Below are 24,184 nucleotides of genomic sequence, written 5' to 3'. Positions count from 1 at the left end.
TCTTTTACCCCAAAACTCCTAGAAATTTCATTCATGAAAAACAAAAAAATTCACACACAATGTTCTTCATGATAGCAGTGCCTTATAATGGGGGACAAAAAGAAGCAACGTAAACATCCGTTAGAAGGAGAATTATTTAATTATGACATACTACATGATAGAATAGTAAGCTACTGTGCAGTGTAACTAAGAAGACCAGGAGGAAATGTTCACTCGCCAAATATTTACTGTGTACCTACTCTGTGTCACACATCGTTCTGGATGTTAGGGATACAAGGATAAATGAGACCAAGAAAAAAAAGAAAACCCATGAAATCTATGTGCTAAAGGAACTTATGTTACATTGGGGAAGACTGGTAGCAGGCAAAGAGATACAATATAAGAAAGTTGTAGTGGTTATGACTGTAAATAAAGTTGGATAAGGGGATAGTGAATGTCAAGGGGTTACTATTTTTACATAAGAATCAAGGAAGGAAAGCCTTGCTGAGAGGATACTATTTGAGAAAAATCCCAAAGGAGGTGAGAGAACAAATCATGTAGGTGTTCAGGGGAAGAGAGGGCGAGTGCAAAAGGCTGAGAGGCAGGGGCATGCTTAGCATGTTTGCACAGCAGCAAGGAGGCCAGTGTGGCTTTCCATACGTTGTAAATGAAGGCAGACGGAATAGGGGTTCTGGTCATGAGAAGGTCTGGACAGCTATAGCAAAGCCTTTGGAATTTTTTCTGAGTGTGATACAAAAGCTCCTGGAAGTTTTTGAACGGAAGTGGAAGTAACCACAAATGCCTGTGTGAAAAGCGAGAAGTCTAACTCATCCGTTAAGACAAGCTGGTGGATAAAAAGACGGTGCACACCTGGAGATAGTAGAGAAATGGAAAAGGCAGGACTCCGTGAATGATTGGATGTGGAAGGTGGAGGCAAAGGAAGAACCTAGAAAGATTCTAAGGTTTGGGCATCAAGATAAATGGTATTAAATGAGATGGGAAATTAGGTGGGTGAACAGATTTGGAGAACTAGAAAAGTTATGTTTGGTTTTAGATGTGCTGAATTTGAGGTACCTCTGAGTTACAAATGTAGAAAAGGGGAAAACTAAAATGAACCTGGTTGTAGTATAAACTCATAGTTTTCAAGATGGATGAATGGATGAATAAACAGAAGTAAATGTGTTTTACTCGTGTGTGTGTGTGTGTGTGTGTGTGTGTACATTCCCTAGCTACTAAGAGGTCCTGAGGCAGCAATACTCCAGTATCAATGAGCACATTCAGCACCCAGATATTAGCTTTTAAATATCTGAAAGAAACCCGGGCTCCTTGGTGAAATCACTGATTTCAGGTTTGGATGAGAGAAAATATAAGATGAGCTTTGAACATTTCATTAGGTCAGAAAGTGAGAACATTCTCAAAGAATGATGGAGACATGGTAAAAGGACACAGGAGCTAGCTTGCAAGAGGCTGCCACTAGCAAAATCTGGCACAATTAGAACATCAAAATAAATGATAGTTACGGATTGCAGCCCAGAGTATATGAATCTATGAGTCCACACTGATATATAAAAATGAATGAGTGAAAATTTTGATAAGGAATAGGATATTTACTTATTTTCAAAGTATCTCCCACATAATTTTTAATTTCAGAAGGAAAAGTAACCTATAGTTGAGAAGCCTGGCAGACATCATCTTAATCAAGTAGTAAGTGAACATTATCAGTACTGGAACAAATTGAAATAGTGTGCCAATGATTCAGAAGAACATAGCACCAATTTTGTGTTATCCTTACCAGTGATACATAGGCTAAATCTCCTCATGACAAAACATCAGACAAACACAAATGGAAGGCTTCTGTACTATAAAATTACTGGCCTGTATCCTTCAAAAATGTCAAGGTCATGAAAGTCAAAGAAAGACTGAGAAACCCTTCCAGGTTGCAGAGGATTAAAGAGACGTGACAACTGAATGCAATACATGATTCTGAATTATCTCCTTTTGCTACAAAGAATATGATTGGAACAATGGGTGAATCATGAGTGGGGTTTGAGAATTAGGTGTAGGGATATGTCAATATTCATTTCCTCCCCTTGATGGTTGTATAACAGTTATGTAAGATATAGTCCTTGTTTGTACAAACTTACTCCCAAATGATTCGGGAAAAAACATGCTTTGTACTGTATTTAAAACTTTTAGTAAATTTGAGATTGTTTCAAAAAGCCTGTAAATTATCACAAAAGTGAATTAGAAGTGAGTAAATGGGAGTGAGGCACATCCATACTTTCTAGAAGGTTGACAGGAAAGAGGGCAGTGCAGGCTACCAGATGAGAGGAGACTGCTCCAAGTTTTCAAAGTGTGCTAGTCTGCTGGTCTACATGCAAAAGCTGGTGTTTGGAGAGCAAACAGATGTAGGATAGATGGTAGTCATTGCAAAACGAACACCTACCTGTAGGTGGTGGGTGTCCTGGGTGCCCAGGGTAGGTGAGAAGTTGAAGCTGGTTTATAAGCTGGGAGGAATGTCAGCTGATGTGGCTTGCGGTCCTGTGGACTGAGGTAGGCGAGCTGGAAATGGAACAAATTCATGCGTGAGAACCTTCCCTCTGAGTAATAGAGTTGTCTTCTAAAAACGACCCCTTGTCTATTCTCAAAATGGTAAACTAAATATGGTTTGGTCTTTGAAACTGAAATTACCTTATTATAAAATATCTTAAAACAACTTAATATTTTTCTCAGTGATATTGTTCCCAGAATAGGTATTCTTAAGACTGCAGAAAAAATTAGAAAGTTTCCTTTGATATTTAAAAAAATAATAAACAAGCTTTATGTGTATGCCTTTGCCTAGGTAATTTGTGTTTTATTTGGTAGGGTCAGAGCAGGTAAAATATGTCCATGTTCTTGATAAACACAGATGATTTATAAGCCATTGCATGGGACAAGACTGGTTTGTAGGCCAATTAGCAACCTAGAATGTGAAACCCTGACTCAGAAGCAGGTCATCTAAGAATGATGATTAAACTCTGTTCCCCATTGTTTCAACAGGCCCTATACAGTAGTGCTGTTTACTACCAGGTCCATTTACTCTAGACTGGCTCCCTCATTGGGAGTACAGAACCCTGAAGCTTATTCAAATGACCGTCCTCTCATTTCGCCTAAGACTGCACATAACCAGTGCCATTGTAGATGCAATGAAGGGTCCTTATCTATTACTTGCAGTGCAGCCATAGAGTTTTAGGGTTTAATTCCCATTCAGAACCCTGGTTGAGAATATTACTTGGTGATCTGGAAGAAGCAATGGGATGCTATAACTTCTCTATGGCACCACCAAAACTATGCCTTTTGCTTGGTGCCTTTTTCCTTACTCTATACTCAGTTACAGACCCTTGTCTCTTTAGGTTTCAGTGCTGAGTAGACATGAAAAGTGGGAATACCAAATGACCCCTCATTCGAGAGTGAATTGGGGAATTAATGAGAGAAAACAAAACCACAGTCTTCCCAGGGCTGCTGGGTTAATTCGGTACGTTTTGAGTAATAAACTTTCTTAGCTAAGATCCCTCCTTCCCTTCCTCCCTCTCTCCTTTCCTTCATTTATCTTGTTCTAATTCAGTATTTCACTAGGATACTAATACTTCCCTTCCCACACCTGTACCTTAGAACAATGTAGAAGTCTCACCTTGTGAATTACCTGTATAAAGCATTTTAAATACCTGTTATTGTTCCTGAGGGTAGGAACTAAGTCTTATACCTTGTATCCCCAAAAGCCTGAATAAATACTCATCAATTAATTCAACTTGGCGTACCAAGCATATGTTGATCACCTATAAAGTATAAAGCTCTGGGCTAAGAGTTGTTTTAGGCACATAGGGAATAAGAAATATGATCTCTGCCCTCAAGAAACTTCCAGGCATGGATGTCTGTTGGCCATCTGTTTGTCTTCTTTGGAGAAATGTCTGTGCCTGTATTCTGCCCATTTTTAAATTGGATTATTTGTTTTTTGGGTGTTAAGTTATATCGATTCTTTATATATTTGGGTACTAACCCTTTATCAGATATGTCATTTGCAAATATCTTCTCCCATTCAGTAGGTTGCCTTGTTGTTTTGTTGATTACTTCTTTTGTTGTGCAGAAGCTTTGTATTGTGATGTAGTCTGCATAGTTTGTTTTTGCTTTTGTTTCCCTTGCCTCAGGAGACATACCTAGAAAAATGTTGCTACTGTTCATGTCAGAGAAATTACTGCCTGTGCTCTCTTCTGGGATTTTTATGGTTTCAGATCTCACATTTAGGTCTTTAACCATCTGGAGTTTATTTTTGTGTATGGCATAAGAAAGTGGACCAGTTTCATTCTTTTGCAGGTAACTGTCCAATTTTCCCAATACCATTTGTTAAAGAGACTCTCTCTTTCCCATTGTATATTCTTTCCTCCTTTCTCAAAGGTTAATTGACCATATAGTTGTGGGTTTATTTCTGTATAACCAGGGAAATGCACATCAAAACTACAGTGAGCTATCACCTCACACCTTTTAGAATGGCTAAAATAAAAAACCTAAGAAACAACAAGTATTGGCAGGGGTATAGAGGAAAAGGAAACCTTATGTACTGTTGGGATTGCAAACTGGGGTAGCCCCTATAGGAAAGTTGAAAATAGAACGTAAAAAGTTAAAAATAGTTGAGAAAGAGAATCCCAAGTAGGCCTCTCGCTGCCAGCACAGAGCCCAGCGTAGGGCTCAGTTCCATGAACCCTGAGATCATGACCTGTGTCAAATCAGTTGTTGGATGCTCAGCCCTTAAGTCACCAGGCACCTCTATCCATGTAACTTATACACAGATGTTCATAGCACCATTATTTCAGTAATGTAAAAAAAAAAAAAAAAAAAAAAAAATAGAGACAACCCAAAAATGTGGTATATCCATATGATGGAATATTATTCCACAACAAAAATGAATGATGTACTGACACATGCTACCATGTGGATTATCCTCGAAAACATTATGCGAGGTGAAAGAAGCCAGTCACAAAAGGACACATATTGTGTGATTCCATTCATGTGAAGTATCCAAAATAGGCAAATCTATAGAGACAGAAAGGAGATTGTGTGTCTCTGGGTACTTGGGGGAGGGGAGGATGAGGAGGCTGCTTAGTAGACTGAAATTTCCTTTTGGGGTGATGAAAATGTCCTGGAATAAGGTAGTGTTGATGGTTGCAGAACATTGTGAATATACCTAATGCCACTGAACTGCACACCTTAAAATGGTTAAAATGGTAAATTTTATGCTATATGTATTCTGCCCTGTTAATAAAAACAGGGTGAATTTTGTGGTATGTGAATTATGTCTCAAAACTGCTATAGAAATGAAAGGCATAATAGCTTGGATTAATCACCAGGAAACTGTGCTGAGGGAAAAAAAAAATCCAATGCCAATGACTATGTACTGGACAATTCTGTTTTTATAACTTTTTGAAGTGGCAGAATTTTAGAAATGGAAGACAGATTAATAGCGTCTAGATGTTGGGATGGGGGTGGGGAGATAGTGGGAAGTGGGTTATAAAAGGCGGCATAAAGAATTCTTGTAGTGATAGAATTGGTCAGTGTCTTTGTTTTTTTAGTGTTTTGGTTTTTTTTTATTTATTTAAGCAATCTCTATACCCAACATGGGGTTCAAACTCACAACCCCAAGATCAAGAGTCTCATGCTCTTCTGATTGAACTAGCCAGGTGCCCTGGAACTCTTCAGCGTCTTGACTGGCATTGGATATAGGACCCTAGACATGTAGTAAAACTGTAGAGCACTGAACACACACATGAACACGTGCACACAAGCACAAGTGAAATGTGTTTTTCTGAAATCTGAATAAGACTGGTGGATTGTATCAATGTCAGTGTCCTAGCTGTGATGTACTATTATTTGCTAGTATAGTACTACACTAGTGGGGGAGACTGGGCAAAGTATACATCCGAGCTCGATAGCATACCTTATAGTTGCATGTGAACCCATGGTTACCTTGTTAGAAATTTGCAATACAGGTTAGAGTCTGGAACTGTGAGGCCTCCCGCTTTGCTTTTCTTTTTCAACATTACTTTGGCTATTCAAGGTCTTTTCTTCTTCCATACAAATTTTAGGATTGTTTGTTCTAGCTCTGTGAAAAATGCTGGTGTTATTTTAACAGGGATTACTTCTTACTCTTGTCTTGGCCCAGTTATAGTCTTATCTCCACAAGCAATGCCCCAGATCATACTCCGGGATGGACCAAGCTTACAGCAGGTTTTGTTTTAGTTTGGCTTGGTTAATTCCAGTAATGCAGTATTTTCCAAAAATAAATAGGATGTGCAAGTAAAGAAAAGGCCTTTCTCAGACTTTTTTGGCATCCTTTAGTTAAGTCACTTTTACCAAAGAGAGATTGTTATTCCTTCCCGTTCATTGATATTAGAAAGTTTGTATGTCACACTTGTATTTTAGCAAAGAGAAAATATCATTTTTTAAATGAATAAAAACCACATTTCTGTGCAGTAGAAATCATCCTGTTAACATCTCGTCATGTTACAAAGATAAACAACAGGATTAACTGTTTACTTTAGGAGCGCAGTCTGGTTGTTTTTCAGGAGAAGAACACAATGTCCTGCTGTATCTGGTTTCCCGTCTGTCAAGCGGGTTGGTGGAGCTGGGGAAAGGCCCTCCACCCACTCAGCCCTCTGCTGTCCCTCTCTCCTCCTTTTCTTCCTCTTCCCTCCCTCCTTGCTGTGACTTTTCCTCCCCCTGTTCATGTTCAAACACTTCTTCTCTCTCCTCCCTTCTCTTCCCTTTTCCCTCCCCCCCTTCCTTTCTCCTGCTTTTTTCCCCTCACTTCATCCTCCGATTTCTTCCATTTCTTCCTTAAAATAGAGGCTTAGCAAGAAATCATAATGTGGAGACAAAGATCCTGTTGATCTTTAGAGGCTGCTTAAGTTGACACTGACCTGGAAGAAAGCGGCTGGACTGACTCTGATTCCGGGAATTCTTGGTGGACTGCTAAGAACTGCTCCCATAACCCGGGCAAACATCCCACATGTTCACGTAATCTCCCCTCTCACTGTCCATGCGTACACACACACACGCACGCACGCGCAGACACACACGAATCTACTGTTTCTCTCTCTTCTTCACTTGTGTTTCTGTGATACTGAGTCAGTGAGTGAAAAGAAAGGGAAAAATGAATATTTTTCCAAAGTGGGGGAGGGACATTTAAAACTTCAAAGAAGAATTAAATTACAGTCTCTCTGAAACTCCCTCTACAACAGTTTTGCTTTCCTTATTCCTAGTGCTTTGTTCTGTTGCTTTTGCAGATTGACAATATGTGAATTTTTAGAATTCTTAAAGTATTCCTCAATTGGCATGATGTGCCATTAAGCTGGTAAGAGAAGGAAAAGAAATTCTTAAAGATAAATATTAACTCCATAATGGACTTTTATACTTCCAACATGATGTGGATGGGATTGAACAGTGAACCTCTTATCTGTATTATTTTATGTTGCTGGGAATGCGCAGTGGAATGTAGTTTCATTTGGCACCCGTTTTAGTCAGTTCTTCCAACATGGTCCTGGCCTCACCCTCATGGCTCAGAAATGCATAGAATCAAAGTCCTGCTGAATGACTCCTGATGGCTGAAACGGGAGATTCTTGAGCTACTTTTTGACTGTCTTATATTCCCAGCTGGGAGGGGTGGAGCGTGGCTGATGAGGGGCAGGCGCAAGCTGAAGACCATGGGCATTTTCACGATTGTTTCTTGCTGTCACTTGGATGACCAGGGCAGCATCGCAAGGCCGGGCACAAGTTGGTTTCATGTGTGGCAACACCCTTTCTGTGTGGGATAATGCACCCCCGTGCTGCTCTCGTGCACTTTCCTCAAGCCCCTTCACCAAGGTGCACACGCCTACTACAGACTTAGGAGAGCAGGCACATGATAAGAGAAAAGAATCTTGTCCATGAAGTGCATTTGTAGTAGTGAATTTGCCTGGTGAGCAAAGGACACCAAGATTTTGAGCGCAGATTAGGTGCAAGCATTTACTAGGTGTGAAGCAGACTTCAGTTCATCTCCATTGTACCCGTGTGGAGCCGGGGGCCCACATCCAGCAACAGCAGAGCTCAAAAGAGAGCCCGTCTTCTCCAGACCTGCCGTTCCCCTGCCCCACGTGCTTCCAATCATGAAAATGAGAGGAAGGATTTCATGTGGGGTCAGGGTCTACATTTTAGGCATGGGTGGAACATTGATTTTAAATAAGTGGCATCCACTTGCCAGACTTTTATTCCAAGAGTTTTGAATGGCAAATTCTGTCTCATGGAATGAATGCAGTTCTGAGGCACTTATTCAAACCACTAACATCCTATTTCCTCCCTGTGACACATTTTCTCTCTGCTGTTGGAAGTTTATCGCTGCTAAGAATAGCAATGCCCCCCTCAGGCTACGTGTATGGTACCCACCAGCAGTGCTCAGGGCTCAGTGATACGTGGAGTATGAAAAGTCACCTAGACCTGAGCCCTAGCTTGCACGGATTTGAGATTACTGATCGTGCACAGAATGCCCAGTGGGTATTCTGTGGCAGGAAAGCAAAAGGATGTACTCAACCTGCTTTTCCAAAGTGGAAGCCCAGTTTTATTAACACTGACCATCACATCACTTTAAAATGTCCGATCTCCTGGGGCGCCTGGGTGGCGCAGTCGGTTAAGCGTCCGACTTCAGCCAGGTCACGATCTCGCGGTCCGGGAGTTCGAGCCCCGCGTCAGGCTCTGGGCTGATGGCTCGGAGCCTGGAGCCTGTTTCCGATTCTGTGTCTCCCTCTCTCTCTGCCCCTCCCCCGTTCATGCTCTGTCTCTCTCTGTCCCAAAAATAAATAAAAAACGTTGAAAAAAAAAATTTTTTAAAAAAATAAAATGTCCGATCTCCTAATCTCCATGGGGCTTGGCTAGCAGCTGAGCTCACAGCATTTCAGACGTTACTAAGAACAGTGCGAGTGTCAGCTGGTTCTCCCTCTGAGCATGACCACATGCCGATACAGTTTCTGCTCAGATGCCTCCGATGCTGGTCTGATATACCTTAGACTGAAATAATTGAGAAGGCCACCGATGAGTAAGCAAGAGAGAGGTGCCTGGGTAGCTCAGTCAGTTAAGCATCCAAATCTTGATTTCGGCTCAGGTCACAGTCTCATGGTCATGATCTCACAGTCATGGTGTCGCAGTCGTGAGAGTGAGCCCCCAGTCAGGCTCTGAGCTGAGCATGGAGCCTACTTAAGATTTTCTCCCTCCCCTTCCCTTTCCCTCTGCCCCTCCCCCACTTGCGTGTGCTCTTGCTTACATGTGCGCACTCTCTCTGTCCATAAATTAAAAAATGAAAGGAAAAAGAAAAAGAAATCGTAGGCTAGTGTAGACCCTTCCCTGACCCTCACCCATCATCGTGACCATGTTCTTCTGTCTCCTCCCTGAAATGCTTTTCTAATGCATTCTCACATGCTGACAGAGGCCAAGAGAGAACAGCAGTCGTACAAGGGTTGGGGATCAAGGGTGAGGGCCAGGGCCCAAGGGATGAGCTCACAAGCTGGTGCCTCATCCACGAGCGTTCACTCAGTGTTGCCAGACTCTAGGTTTCTTAAGACCACAGGAAATTTGAGGTTTGCATAAAATCTCCCAATTTTTGTTATCTGTTAACTAATTTAGAAATGTTTTAACACTGTATAAACCAAAGAAAACATATCAACCATCTGGACTTGGCCCGTGAACACCACTTTGCAGCTTCACTATTTTCTGTGAGACAGACAGTTGCCATTGATCAGAGCAGTGACCTCATGCTGGTCTAAGGAGACCCTCTGCAAAGTTCTCCGTTCAAGCCATCCTCCACCCTGTGCCAAGACTTCTGTTTCGGAAACAGTGATTTTATCAAACCCCGTCCGGTGTCACCCTGTTGTTGACTCATTGATGGCAGGAGGTAGGTGTGCTGCCTGGCACACATGCCTGTCATTTGTCACCCCTGGTTTCCTCTCAGGTCAGCCTCCACCAGGCCATCATCACATGGCCGTTGCCTCCAGCCACTACTGGGCGTCACGGTACCAGCCACGTCCAACCATGAGACGCCTCCACTAGGTCAATGCCTCTCTTTCCTAGCCCTACCTGGTCCTTTCCTTCCCGTCCCATTTTCTCCTCTCTTTACAAATGCTTGTCAACATTTTAATTTTATTATTAATATAACTTTGATTATAAATATAACTTAAATTTACAATAATGCATTGGAAAAAAAAGAACAATGCAAATTGAAATCACAATTATTAGTCTTTACCCTTTTTACCACTTTACTAATCTCTTCTCTCTTTATTTGTTTTTTTTTTTTCTTCCTCTCTCTCTCTTTTTCTTTCTTGTTTTCTAGCTTTCTTTCAATTTCGTAGTCATGGAAAAGCTCTTTCCCATTACAGGATTTTGTATATGTTGTTTTCTATGTTTTAAGTCCTCTTCTCTCAACCTTTTGCATGATTGGCTTATCCTTCTTCAGGACTCAGCTCTTTTAAGAAACCTTCCCTGACCACCCTGGTTAGACCATCCCACCCTAAGTTGTATCTAAAGGCACTCTGCGTATTGCCTTGCTAGCACTCCCACAGTTTGTGATTGTATATTTATATGCATATTAGGTGTTTCCCGAAGGAGGCACAGAGGGCAGGGTCTATGTAGCTCATTGCCAGATTCCTAGTGCCTTGCAGGCAGCCTGAGCCAGCAGCAGTCCTGCTGTATTTAGCACATAAATAAGTGGATCATAGATTTACTAGATGCGACCCAAAGCCAGAGCACTGTTTTGGTATACAGTGAAAAACCCACAAGTGCCATTGTTATTAAGAATCTTGTGACATTTATATCATGGCTCTGTGGACCTCTGTGCCTCACTGCATTTCTTTTGTCTGACATAGCAATTGTGTTCAAACAAATCAAGATGTCTTTTAAGAAAAAAGAACAACTCTTGAAAAAAAAAATTTAAAAAAAAAGAAAAAAGAACAACTCACACTCAAGTCTGCAAATTTAGGATGGAAACTTTCCAAATACTCTCAAAACTTATAAATAATGGCTAAAGAGCCATTATGCTTTCCTATATAGCACATGCAAAATATCCATGGGATCATAATTTCTCCTGGATGTAAATTGAAGAAAAAAATAGAAGACTGCCTTCAGAATAGCAGAGTGAGGACACAGTGAATTCTGTCCCTAACAAATATTTTAGCTGGAGAAAACTTTAAAAATCATTTAAAGCCTCAAGAAGTTTTCCTAAAGGCATACAGCAAATGGAGAAACATTCCATCAATAGAACCAAGAAAGTCTGCTAAGTGTCAGAAAGAACAAGGAGTCCGTGGCCCTTGAGACATGATCCATGCCGCCACCAGCCCAAGTTGTCTTAAGAAGACTGTTCTGGGGGCACCTGGGTGGCTCAATCAGTTAGGCGGCCGACTTCACCTCAGGTCATGATCTCACGGTCCGTGAGTTCGAGCCCCGCGTCGGGCTCTGTGCTGACAGCTCAGAGCCTGGAGCCTGTTTCGGATTCTGTGTCTCCCTCTCTCTGACCCTACCCCGTTCATGCTCTGTCTCTCTCTGTCCCAAAAATAAATAAACGTTAAAAAAAAAAAAAAAAAAGAAGACTGTTCTGGGGTTCTGCTATAGTACTGCAGTCAAGAAGAAGCCCCCACTCCCCTCAGCTCAGAGTCTAAGGTACAGTTTCATTGTGGGAGATCTCCTAGCCCATGTTGTAGCTCACCCATAGGACAGAGGCACCAGAGCAGAGAAGCAGTCCCAGAGCAGTGTCCCCACCCCCACCCCAACACGCACTCTGGATCCGAAGTGTAACTCCAGGAGAAGGGGACTCCATCCTCACCCCCGGGTCTGTCAAGTGGCACAGAGGTTCTGCCCAGAGGACAAGAGGTTATAAGGAAGAAGAGCCCTATGGCACTGCCTGAGAGAATTGACCTGTTTTGAAACAGAGTACAATCCTCTGCTCGAGGGTGTTGTTGAAAGTAATGGGGATCTTGGTGGAGAGCAATTCCAAGACTGCCTATAGCCCTGTGATACTGTGTCAATAAAGAGATGACCAAGCAATCAGCAGTTTTAACAGAGAGCGTCAGGGAAAAGACATAGCCAAGAAGAACCCTCCTGGTATCACAGTAAAACTTTCAGACTCAAGAAGGGTGTGCTCAGCTGCCCCCACTCAGGAGCAATCAGAGCAACCCACAAGGAAGATTTGGAGTGCGAGCCTCACTGGCACTGCAGGCCTCAGCACCCCTGCAACCCTACTAGGTGAATAGTAGGCTGCTCTGACCCAGGAGCAGCCCCTAGGAAGCTAGACTTTAAAATAAAGGAGACGCATCCCTGGCAGTTTGGCAGCCCAAGGCCATGCCCTCCCAGGAGTGACTCCGAAGGAGTAATACAAGCCCTGGCTGATGGAGAGGCAGGAGCACAAAATCCTACCTCCTTGAACCATGACAGCAACCTCCAAGGTGTATACACCCAACGGCAAAGAGTAAAAATCTAACTTCCAAGCGGGCTTAAGCACAACCTTTCAAAGTAGCTTATGCTGACCTATGGGCAACCCCTAGGTAACAGTGTGAAAAGATTAAAACCAAACAAAAAGTCGGGCTCTGGGCTGATGGCTCAGAGCCTGGAGCCTGTTTCCGATTCTGTGTCTCCCTCTCTCTCTGCCCCTCGCCCGTTCATGCTCTGTCTCTCTCTGTCCCAAAAATAAATAAACGTTGAAAAAAAAATTTAAAAAAATAAATAAATAAATAAATAAAAATAAAACCAAACAAAAAAAAAATTGGAGCAGGAACATCACATACTGCAGCCTGCAGGAAAAAGTTCAGACAAGTCACTAAATAACTGATTAACAACAGTACCAACCCCCTGGGGTAGGCGAGTTATCCATATCTAGAGTTGCCACAATACACTGTCAAAAATGCTCAGTTGTCAACAAAAAATTACAGGATTTATGAAGAAACAAGGAAGTGTGACCTATACACAGGAGGCAAAAAGTGCAGGCAGCTGAAGGGGCCCACATGTTGGACTTAGCAGACAAAAATTTCTTTTTTTTTTTAATTTTTTTTATTTTTTTTACATTTTCTTTATTTTTGAGAGAGAGAGAGAGAGAGCACAAGTGGAGGAGGGGAAGAGAGAGGGAGACATAGAATCTGAAGCAGGCTCCAGGCTCTGAGCTGTCAGCACAGAGCCCAACTTGGGGCTCAAACCCACGAACAGTGAGATCATGACCTGAGCCGAAGTCAGTTGCTTAACCGACTGAGCCACCCAGGCACCCCAGCAGACAAAAATTTCAAAGCAGCCATTATAAATATGTTTAGAGAATTCAAGGAAGCCATACCTCAGGAGTTAAAGGGTGGAATGTTGACGGTGTCTAATCAAATGGAAAAAATCAGTAAAAAGATACAACTCTAGGAACACTTGGATGGCTCAGTTGTTTAAGTGTCTGACTTCAGCTCCGGTCATGATCTCGCAATTCATGAGTTCGAGCCCCACATTGGACTCACTCCTGTCAGCGCAGAGCCTGCTTTGGATCCATTCTCTCTCCCCCCCCCCCCATTTTCTCTGCCTCTCCACCATTGGACTCACGTGCTCGCTCTCTCTCTCTCGCTCTCTCTCTCTCAAAATAAACAGAAGAAAAAGATACAACCTATAAAAAAGAACCACATGGGAAATCTAAAGTTAGAAAGTGTAATAACCAAAATGAAAACTTCACTAGATAGACTCAGCAGTAGATTTGAACTGACAGAAGAAAGGTTGTGACTATGAATCCAGAGTAATAGAGCTTGCACAATGTGAAGGAGAGAGGGGGGGAAATGCCGAGTGCTCACTTTGGCAGCACTTACACTAAAATTGGAATGGCGCAGAAACTGCTATAGCCTCTGCACAAAGATGACATGCAACTTTGTGAAACATTACGTATCTTTTTATTTAAAAAAATTTTTTTAACGTTTATTTTTTTTTCAGAGAGAGAGACAGCGTGAGCAGGGGGAGGGCAGAGAGAGCCAGAGAGAGGGAGACACAGAATCCAAAACAGGCTCCAGGCTTTGAGCTGTCAGCACAGAGCCCGACACGGGGCTCGAACTCGGGAACAGAGAGATCATGACCTGAGCTGAAGTCAGACACTCAACCGAGTGACCCACCCAGGCGCCCTGAAACATTACATATTTTTAAGACTTTCATCAAATTTAAAATTCTGCCCAAAAAGAGTATGGTAATTTCAATAGGATGTTAAAACTCAATCTCAAATTTATGACTACAGAGTATTTTAGAGATTCAGAGTACTTGTGAAGACTTTTAAATAACTCAATCTTGGCTCAGTTGGTTAAGTGTCTGGCTCTTGATCTCTGCTCAGGCCATGATCTCACAGTTCATGAGTTTGAGCCCCACTCGATTCTGTCTCTCCCTCCCTCTACTCTTCCCCTCTGCTCTCACTTTCTCAAAATAAATACATTTTAAATTAATAAATACTCAATCTTTATGAAGAAACAGGACACACCAAAATAAATCATTTCTGTACGATTATAGAAATCTCCCAAATAGCAAATATCCTTAGAGGGGAAATAAAAGAATGAAGAAAATGAGGGGTGCCTGGGTGGCTCAGTCGGTTAAGCATCCGACTTCAGCCCAGGTCATAATCTCGCAGTTTGTGAGCTCGAGCCCCACATCTGGCTCTGTGCTGACAGCTCAGAGCCTGGAACCTGCTTCCCATTCTGTGTCTCCCTCTCTCTCTGCCCCTCACCCACTCGCACTCTGTCTCTTTCTCTCAAAAAATAAACATTTAAAAATATTTTTTTTTAAGAATGAAGAAAATGAAACAGAACCTCATAGAGATGTGGGACACCATTAAGTGCACCGACATACATGTAATGGGAGTGGTAGAATGGCAGGAAAGTTGGGAGGAGGGTGCAGAAAAACCGTCTGAGTAAATAGTAGCTGAAATGTTTCAGATTTGACTGGTAAACTTTACTCATCTGGAAGCAGCAGCTCACGTGTCCATTAATAGATGAATGGATAAAGATCTGAGGGCTGTGTGTATGTGTGTGTATTTACTAAATTTTTTCAAACTTTTGATAAATCATTCAAATCTCATACAGATTTTTCAAGGAAAAAAAAAAAGAATCCCTGTCAACTTATCATATGAAAATAATATAAATAGTCAATTGCTTTGAGAAATGAAATTAAATCTACTATGAAAAGTAAAATTAAAGGTCAGTATCACTCATGGACATAGAAAAATCCCAAACAAAACATAGCAAATAGGATCTTGGCTTTATCTCAGGAGTAAAAAAAAAAAATGCTTTAACTTAAAAAGCTATAATTGTCATTTACAACATTATCAGAGGAGATAAAATCATATAGTCATTCCAATTAATATGGAAAATGCATTTGATAAGATCCTATACCCAGGCATGATTTAAAAAATTTTTCAGCAAACTAGGAATGTTTAACCTGATGAACGATATCTACCAAACATCATTCTTAATTATAAAACACTAAAGACATTTTATTCAAAATCAGGATAAGTATGCCCAATGTCACTAGCTTCTCTTCAGCACTGTGCTGAAGGTCCTAAAGTGCAGTCAGAAAAGATAAATTAAAAAAAGAAAAAAACCATAAGGGTTAGGAAGCCTGAAGCAAAGTTGTCATAATGCACAGAGGACATGATTACACAAAACTTCATAAAAAGTATCACAAATACTATTAGAAAGATTGAGGGATTAACAAAAATTTTCTGTATAAAACTCCCAACTGGGGGCGCCTGGGTGGCGCAGTCGGTTAAGCGTCCGACTTCAGCCAGGTCACGATCTCGCGGTCCGTGAGTTCGAGCCCTGCGTCAGGCTCTGGGCTGATGGCTCAGAGCCTGGGGCCTGTTTCCGATTCTGTGTCTCCCTCTCTCTCTGCCCCTCCCCCGTTCATGCTCTGTCTCTCTCTGTCCCAAAAATAAATAAAAAAACGTTGAAAAAAAAATTAAAAAAAAAATAAAAATAAAACTCCCAACTGTATTTGTTTACACCAGCAACATAGCAACAAACAAACAACCAAAAAAAAAAAAACATTTAAAATAGCAAACAAAATTGCAAGTGATATAGACATAGATCTAACAAAAATGTTCAAGAACTGTATGGGGGAAAATCTTATTATAAAATTGGCCTAAGGACCCTGCCGAGGAAAACTTGATCTACTTGTGCCAATCACTGTGAGAAGCCCTGTGTTACTGTTTTAATGCTCACAACAGGCTCTCAATTAGGATCCCTTATTCCCATGTTAAGATGAGGAAATTCAAGTTCATACAGTAAGTAACTTTTTCAAGGTCCCAGAGTTACTCACATGGTATTTCTTTCCTCCCTGGGAAGCCATTTGTGTTCCCTTAAAACATGATGTGCTTCATGGGGAACATCTCTGGTGAGTCAGGAAAAACAAGTTGATCAGGGGGCACTTCTCTGCTCAGACCTATCACACTAGCACTGATTTTAGGAGATGGTATCTACTGAGCAGGAAGCAGCAACGAGTGGGTGGAATTTTTTTGTATGCTGCTGATAAGCTAACTCTGGTTTGGACTGTTGAATGCCACAGTTCCAATCCATTTGAACTAATGAGGACAGTGACTCCACCTCAGGCCTGAGCTGGTGAGCCCTGAGCTTCAGCTGAGTGAGCAGGGCAAGGCGGGAAAGCGTGTGTGGCCAGGCATGAAGAAAAAAGGGAGAAGGGAAATATTAATAGCTCTTCTCTAGGGCAGAAGAGTAAGAGCACCATTCCTTGGTTATTTGAGATAAAGGCAAATACCAGAACAGATTTAAGGAAAAGGTATTAGTTAATTCCTCTTCTCTCCTCAACACAAGCAAATCTCTCTAGTTTTATAAAGCAGATCCACGGAAGTTTTTATATTCATCTTGACTTTTGCATATATTATTAAGCAATAATGCTTACAAAACTGTGCAGGACACATCAGTATAGTCAAGCAGGCATTAACTGAACGCGTATAAGACCACTCTTACAGGAAGTCTAGGACTTCCTCCTTAGGAAATGGAGCCTGATTCCCCAAGACTCTGCCTTAGCCTCCCTAATTAGACATGGAACAGAGAGGCAAGTTGGTGGTGGGGTAATTAAAGGTGAATAGACCTTTGAGGAAAAAAAAGAAAACAAAACAAAACATTAAAGCACTTACTCCCAAAGGTTATGATAGGAAATGGTCTGTGGACCAAAAAAGACATTATAAATTCAACACGAAAATGTATACTTTTATCCTTGCTTTCACATAGCACACTGTTTTAAATAGGACAATATTATGAAAGAGTAATCTTGTGTTCTTTCCCACTTGGGTCTTGGATTAAAGTCATACAGTATCAAACAGTTAATAAAATTATTTTCAAGTGATTTAAGAGTATTTCTTTTTCATTATATTACACTAGCAGACTTAGAAAATAATTAGCATAAGTTCCTTACATTCTGACCTTAATATTCTAATATAATTCTTGTCAAAACATTTAAAAGTATCTTTTGAAAGTTGTAGAGTGGATAAAGTTCTTCTAGATATGATTTACGTATATTTTAAATAGTTTGACTTAGCAGTAGGAAAAATCGTTGCCTCTCTATAAAGATTAGATTAAGATATTCTGGGGTGTCATCATGCAGTTTGCCGTGAGCTAATTCCTTGTTGCATTCTTGGTGCTTGCCTTGCAGACTAGAATGCTAGTTGCTCTCAGATGTTCTCTTCTGTTCCACTCCACAAAATTAATCACTCTTCTACATTCGTACAACTTGTTACTGTAACGTGATATTATGGCACAAAAATACCAAATCAAGTGCCTTGCATTTAAGACCTGGTTCAGTTATCTCCATACGGTCTTGGCTAGGTTTTTTAAAAACATTCTAAGCCTCACTTTACTCATCTGTCAACAATGCCTAGTTTCCTCAGGTGAAGGATTAAATAGACACTATGACAATGCTGTAATTAGCCATAATACATTATATTAGTGTTAGGTGTTAACGTTGCTCAAATCTTTTGATTTTCAAGTATATTTCTATTTGACTCCTTCCCTCCTTACATATGCTACAAAGTATAAGCTCAGTGAGCTTTAAATGAACTCACTAGTGAGTGAATAAGTGATTATTTCTGCGAACACTGTATACAGTTAAGTATTATGTGAGTTTGCTGTGTGTGTGTTCACAACACAGCCTCATTCAATCTCTCAAGCATGAAAAGAGTTTTTATTGAGAGCCTGCTCAGATAGAGAACACGGGAGCATTTTCAACCCTAATGTTTTCAGGGTGGAATTAATAGTTAATTTGCTTGTGGTTCCTTGTAATGGAGATTTCATGAAAAAGGTAAGATTTTAAGTTTTGTTTCATGAAACACTAATAATGTATTTGTTTCCTTTTTAAAAATATCCAAATGTATTTATAATTTCATACTCTGAGAGTTGTCTCTAAAAGCAAGTGGTTTTCAGGGGTGCCTGAGTGGCTCAGTTGGTTAAGTGTTCGACTCTTGATCTTAGTTCAGGTCTTGATCTCAGGGTCGTGAGTTCAAGCCCCATGTTGGACTCCATGCTGGGCATGAAGCCTACTTTTAAAAACAGTGCAGAGAGGGGCGCCTGGGTGGCGCAGTCGGTTAAGCGTCCGACTTCAGCCAGGTCACGATCTCGCGGTCCGTGAGTTCGAGCCCCGCGTCGGGCTCTGGGCTGATGGCTCAGAGCCTGGAGCCTGTTTCCGATTCTGTGTCTCCCTCTCTCTCTGCCCCTCCCCCGTTCATGCTCTGTCTCTCTCTGTCCCAAGAAAAATAAATAAACGTTGAAAAAAAAAAATTTAAAAAAATAAAAACAGTGCAGAGAGCAATTTAAATGTATGTATGTATGTATGTATGTATGTATGAGATCATTTTCAGTATTTGTTGAAGATGCACAAGAAAACATGTGCTTAAGTTATATCAGTTTTCCTTTGAAAGTTCATAATGACAAGGGGAAACGCCTCTTTGCAAAGGATAATATTTTTCTAATGGATTTTTAAGCATTTGATTCTTTCTCATTGTTTGCCTGTTGTTAGCACAATGAGTTAGAACTGTAGCAACTTCCATAGGTAACGATAAGTTTTCCAATCTCTTCTCCATAATTATCCTATGTTTCTCCAGTGGAATTTTCTTCAAGTTGTCTCCTCTACCCTTTTTTTTTTCCTTTAAACAACTTTTTGAAGGTACAATTTATATGCAGTACAGTTTACATACATACAATAGAGTGCACCCATTTAAGCATATAGTTCATTGGGTTTTGACAAATACATTTACCATGTAGAGTCACTTCATAGTGAAGTCATAGACTATTTCCGTCACCCCAAAAAGTTTCCATATGCCTTCTGCTGTCAATCCTGCCTGGCCCCAGTTCCAGGCAACTGCAGATCTGTTTGCTGTTACTGTAGAGTCATTTGCCTTTTCTATAATTTGATATAAACTGTTTTTTATGTTTTTTCCACTCAGCACACTGTTTTCAAGATTCATCCCTGTGTCAGGTGTTTGTTTCTTTTCTCTACTGAGTAGTATTTCATTATAAAGATACATCACAATTTATTTATCCATTCAGCTGTTGTCTTGTTACCAGTTTGGGGCTATTATTTAACGAAGCTACCATCAACACCTATCTGTAATTTTTTTGTACAGATATATTATTTTATTTATTTTGGGAAAATCCTAGAGTAGAATGACTAGCCATGTGATTAGTATATGTCTAACTTTATTAGAAACTGCCAAAGTTTTTTCTAAAGTGGCTTTAACATACATATTTCCACCTAAAATCTGATTGTTTCAGTTCTTCCATGTCCTCAACCAAACATGATACCGTCAACCTTTTTTTATTTCCCTCTTTCCAGTATATATATATATATATATATATATATATATATATATATATGTATAGTGGTATAGTGGTATCTCATTGTGGTTTTAAGTTGCATTTCCCTTATGAGTAATGGTGTTCTGCATCTTTTTATGTGTTTACTGGCCACATGTGTTTATTGGCCATACTCTTTGGTGAAGCATTTATTCACATATTTGTCCAGTTTGTTTTACACTGAAGTGCGATTCACCTGATATAAAACTTACAGTAGTATACAGTCACCATTTCCTTCTGTTCAAAAACATTTTTATCAGTCCAAAAGGAAATCCCATACATATAAAACAGTTACTCCCTATTTCTGTCTCTTCCTACCCCCCTGGCTACCACCATTCTCTGTTCTGTCTCTATGGATTTAACCGTTCTAGATATTTCATAGAAATGGAATTCATGATATTTTGTATTTTTGTAATGTTTATTTATTTGAGAGAGAGCATGAGCAACAGAGGAGCAGAGAAAGGGACAGAAGATCTGAAGCGGACTCTGTGCGCCCGATGTGGTACTCGAACTCACAAATGCAAGATCATGACCTGAGCCAAAGTCAGACATTTAACCAACTGAGCCAGCCAGGTGCCCCATGATATTTTGTATCTTTAACCCATTTTTGATTGGATTGTCTTCTTTTATTCCTCGTAATATAGAGTATTATTATATTATTATTATCAATAATAAGCTCTGTAGTTCTTTATGGAATCTAGACACAAGCTCTTTGTCAGTTTAGCGCTTATGGTTTGCCTATTCATTTTCTTAATGGTGTCTTTTGAAGAGCAGAAGTTTTAATTTTGGTAATGTCAAAATAATTTTTTTTCTTTTATAATGTGTGTTTTTGTGTCTTAATTGAGAAGTATTTACCTACTCCAAGGTTAACAACAATTTTTTCTCCTGTGTTTTCTCAAGTTCTAAATTTTATATTTGGGTATATGATCCATTTTGAGTCAATTTTTGTGTATAATGTGAGATAACGGTTAAGGATTATTTTTGTTTGCATATCCAATTTTCCTACTACCACTGTGGCAGATAAAAAGGACTAAAATAAGAAAAACAATTAGTTGCAAGTCTGTCCAGGAAGCGATCATATCCTGTCCCCCTAGTATACACTGTTGAGTGGTCGTTCCTGCCTTACCCTGGTATGTAGTGGGTATTTAAACACAAGTCTTTTCTGAGGAATTTTCTCATCAACAGGAGATATAAAGATATTAACATCTGAGATTCCCCAACTATAAAATCACCCAGCTCATTCAACCCATGGCTGATGAGTTCCTCTTCCTTCCCTTTGGGAGAATCCAGAAAGCTTGTTAGAGCTTGGTCTAAGATAGGAACAGATAGCAGAGGCCTGAAGAAAGCTTCTTAAATGAAGTTACGATATTGCAACCATAAAACAAAAAAGAACATTGTCAAGGGGCAAGAAAACATCTTTCAGAGCTTAAAAGAGAACTGTTAGAATTTAAACATATGAAAAGTAGAAATTATGAAAGATCTAATTAGAAGCATTGAAAGCCAAAGTTGAAGAAACTGCCAGAAAGAAGTGAAAAATAAGAGAGAAAAGTTAAGAAAATTAAAGAACTTGTCCAGGATGTCCAATAACCAGAATGAGAGAAAAGAAAAAATAAGAATTATCAATGAAATGACTTAGAGTAGATGTGATTCCACTGTGAAGGGGCTCAGTAAGCATACCACTCACCCAGTGTACTGAGGAATTGTCACTATTTAGTGTCAGCACCCTGGGAACTAGAACAGAGCTCATCTCCCCTATAGAAAGGAGGAAGACAAGCAGTATTGGATTTGGAATAGAAAAATTATTTCCAATCTAGAAATCTATACTCAGCCAAACTACCCGTAAAGTTTGAGGATAGTTTAACAAAAATTTCATGAACGTTTAAAAAATTTTAGCTCCCTGGGGCGCCTCAGTGGCTCAGTCACTTTAGCCTCCGACTTCGGCTCAGGTCATGATTTCCCAGTTCATGTGTTCAAGTCCCATGTCAGGCTCTGTGCTGACAGCTCAGAGCCTGGAGCCTGCTTTGGATTCTATGTCTCCCTCTGTCTCTGCCCCTCCCCTGCTCTCTCTGTCTCTCTCTCTCTCTCTCTCTAAAAAAAAAAAATAAATATTTTTTAAAAATTAAAAAAAAAAAATTTTAGCTCCCAATCCCCCCTTTTCAGGAAGTTAGAAGATGTGACCTACTAACTTACAGTCAATTAAAAAAGGAAGATATGAGGGATGCCTGGATGGTTCAGTCAGTTAAGCGTCCAACTTTGGCTCAGGTCATGATCTCATGGCTCGTGAGTTCGAGCCACAGAGCCCGGAGCCTTCTTCAGATTTTGTGTATCCCTCTGTCTCTCTGTGTCTCTCTGCCCCTTCTCCATTCGTACTCTGTCTCTCTCTCTCTCTTAGAAATAAATAAACATTTAAAAAAAAGTTTAAAAAGGGAGGTATGAGATATGGAAAATAGGACACTGAACATGCTAGAGCAGCAAAGGAAATCCCTCAGATTTTCTGACAAGCGATCCCAGGTTAACTACCATGCCACAGGTGGATGTTAACCAGTCTAGACTGGAGTCTAGAGGCTCCAGGAGCAGAGGCTCCAGGAGAGCCCTTTCAAGGCAGAGTACCTGTAAGGTTCAGCACCCTGAAGGAACATTTTGGTAGTTGACAGAGGTATATAACTTATGATAAGTACATAGAAAACTAATTCAAAGAGGCACCTGGGTGGCTCATTCAGTTAAACCTCTGACTTCAATCCAGGTCATAATCTTGCTGTCTGTGAGTTCGAGCCCCATATCAGGCTCTGTGCTGGCAGCTCAGAGTTTGGAGCCTGCTTCAGATTCTGCGTCTCCTTCTCTCTCTTCCCCTCCCCTGTTCACACTCTGTCTCTCTCTCTGTCTCTCTCTCTCTGTCTCTCTCTCAAAAATAAATAAACATTAAAAAACTTTTTTTTGGCTCTGTGCTGACAGCTCAGAGCCTGAAACCTGTTCTACATTCTGTGTTTCCGTCTCTCTCTGCCTCTCCCCTGCTTGCACTCTGTGTGTGTGTGTGTGTGTTTTCCTTCTCTCCCTCTCAGAATAAATAAACATTTAAAAAAAAAGATCTACAAAGAAAAGGAGAAGTGATCATGTTTTATTATATTTAAAGCTACAAATTCCCTAAAGCATCATTATAATCCATAAGTTTTGGCATGTCTGGTATTTTTATCCCGTAGTTCAAAATACTGTCTCTTTTCTACTGTGATTTCATATTTGACCTGTGAGTTGAAAAGGATGCTGTGAAATTTCCAAATGGAAGATTTTTAAAGATACCTATTTTCACTTGGTTTCTCTTTTAATTATATTATAGGCAGACAATGTGTCCCATACAATACTGACTCTTTGAAATTCATTCAGACCTGTCTTCGGCCAATTGGTCACATTTTATAAATGTCCTATGTGTGCTTGAGAATGCATTTTCTGTAATTGTGGGAAGTTTTTCTGATTGCCTATCCAACAAATCAAACTTTTTAGGTATATGCAAGTTTTCCAAATCTTTACTAATTTTTTCCTCAGATTGACTTAATACTTGGCAGAGGTATGTTGAACTCTCCCACAATGGTGTTGGGTTTGTTCACTTCTCTCTGTAGTTGTGTGACTTTATATATTTTGATGCTGAGAACATAAAGATTTATAATTATATGCCTTCCTGGGAAATTAAACTTTTTTTGAAATCAATATTAGTGACCTCTCTATCCTTAATAATGCTTTCTGTCCTAGAATCTATTTAGTTAAGTCTCAGAACTACCGCCTCGGCTTTCTTTTGGTTAATATTTACCTGAAACATTTTTTTTTCACCCTTTAAACCTTTCTGTGTTTTAGAAGATTTCCTGTTAACATTTTTTTTCCTTCAAACCGACCATGACAAACTGTGCCTTTTAATTGACAAGTTTAAATCATTTTTATTCCATTTCTAATATACATAGACTTATGTCTACCATTATACTTATTACCTTACATTTTCCTGCCCTTTTTTTATGTGTGCATTTATGTGTGCATTTTCTTGAGGTTGTATTGTTTCTCGTTTGTTTGTTTTGGGGTTTTTTTTTTTTTTTGGTCTATATTTCTCATTCCATTTTTTTCCATCTAGTAATTTCGAATTTATACACCTATTTCTTTTCTTTTGGTGGTTATCCTTGAATTTTTACCAGATGTAAACATTTAATGAAATCTTGAGTTAATATCTTAATCCTGCTGTGAGTGATATGAGCACTTGGAAACATTTGAACTTCATCACCCCATTTGACCTACTTGCTCTCCATTTCCAATTTTTCAGCTCCCCC

At 40.1% G+C, this 24,184-nt stretch overlaps 1 protein-coding gene and 1 non-coding gene across 3 annotated transcripts in view; both read left to right on the top strand.

Moving 5' to 3' along the window:
* The window catches only part of SPIDR (scaffold protein involved in DNA repair), a 509,957-nt gene that overhangs the window by 411,811 nt on the left and 73,962 nt on the right, over positions 1–24,184 (top strand). The window lies entirely within an intron of this gene.
* On the top strand, positions 13,825–13,928 carry LOC115506572. The gene has a single exon (XR_003966427.1). It is a non-coding gene; the product is annotated as a U6 spliceosomal RNA (small nuclear RNA).

Source organism: Lynx canadensis, chromosome F2 (genome assembly GCF_007474595.2).
Source record: "Lynx canadensis isolate LIC74 chromosome F2, mLynCan4.pri.v2, whole genome shotgun sequence".
In the NCBI taxonomy this organism is placed as follows: domain Eukaryota; kingdom Metazoa; phylum Chordata; class Mammalia; order Carnivora; family Felidae; genus Lynx; species Lynx canadensis.
Note: the sequence above shows the minus strand (reverse complement) of the source record. Positions and strands in the feature narration are given on the sequence as shown.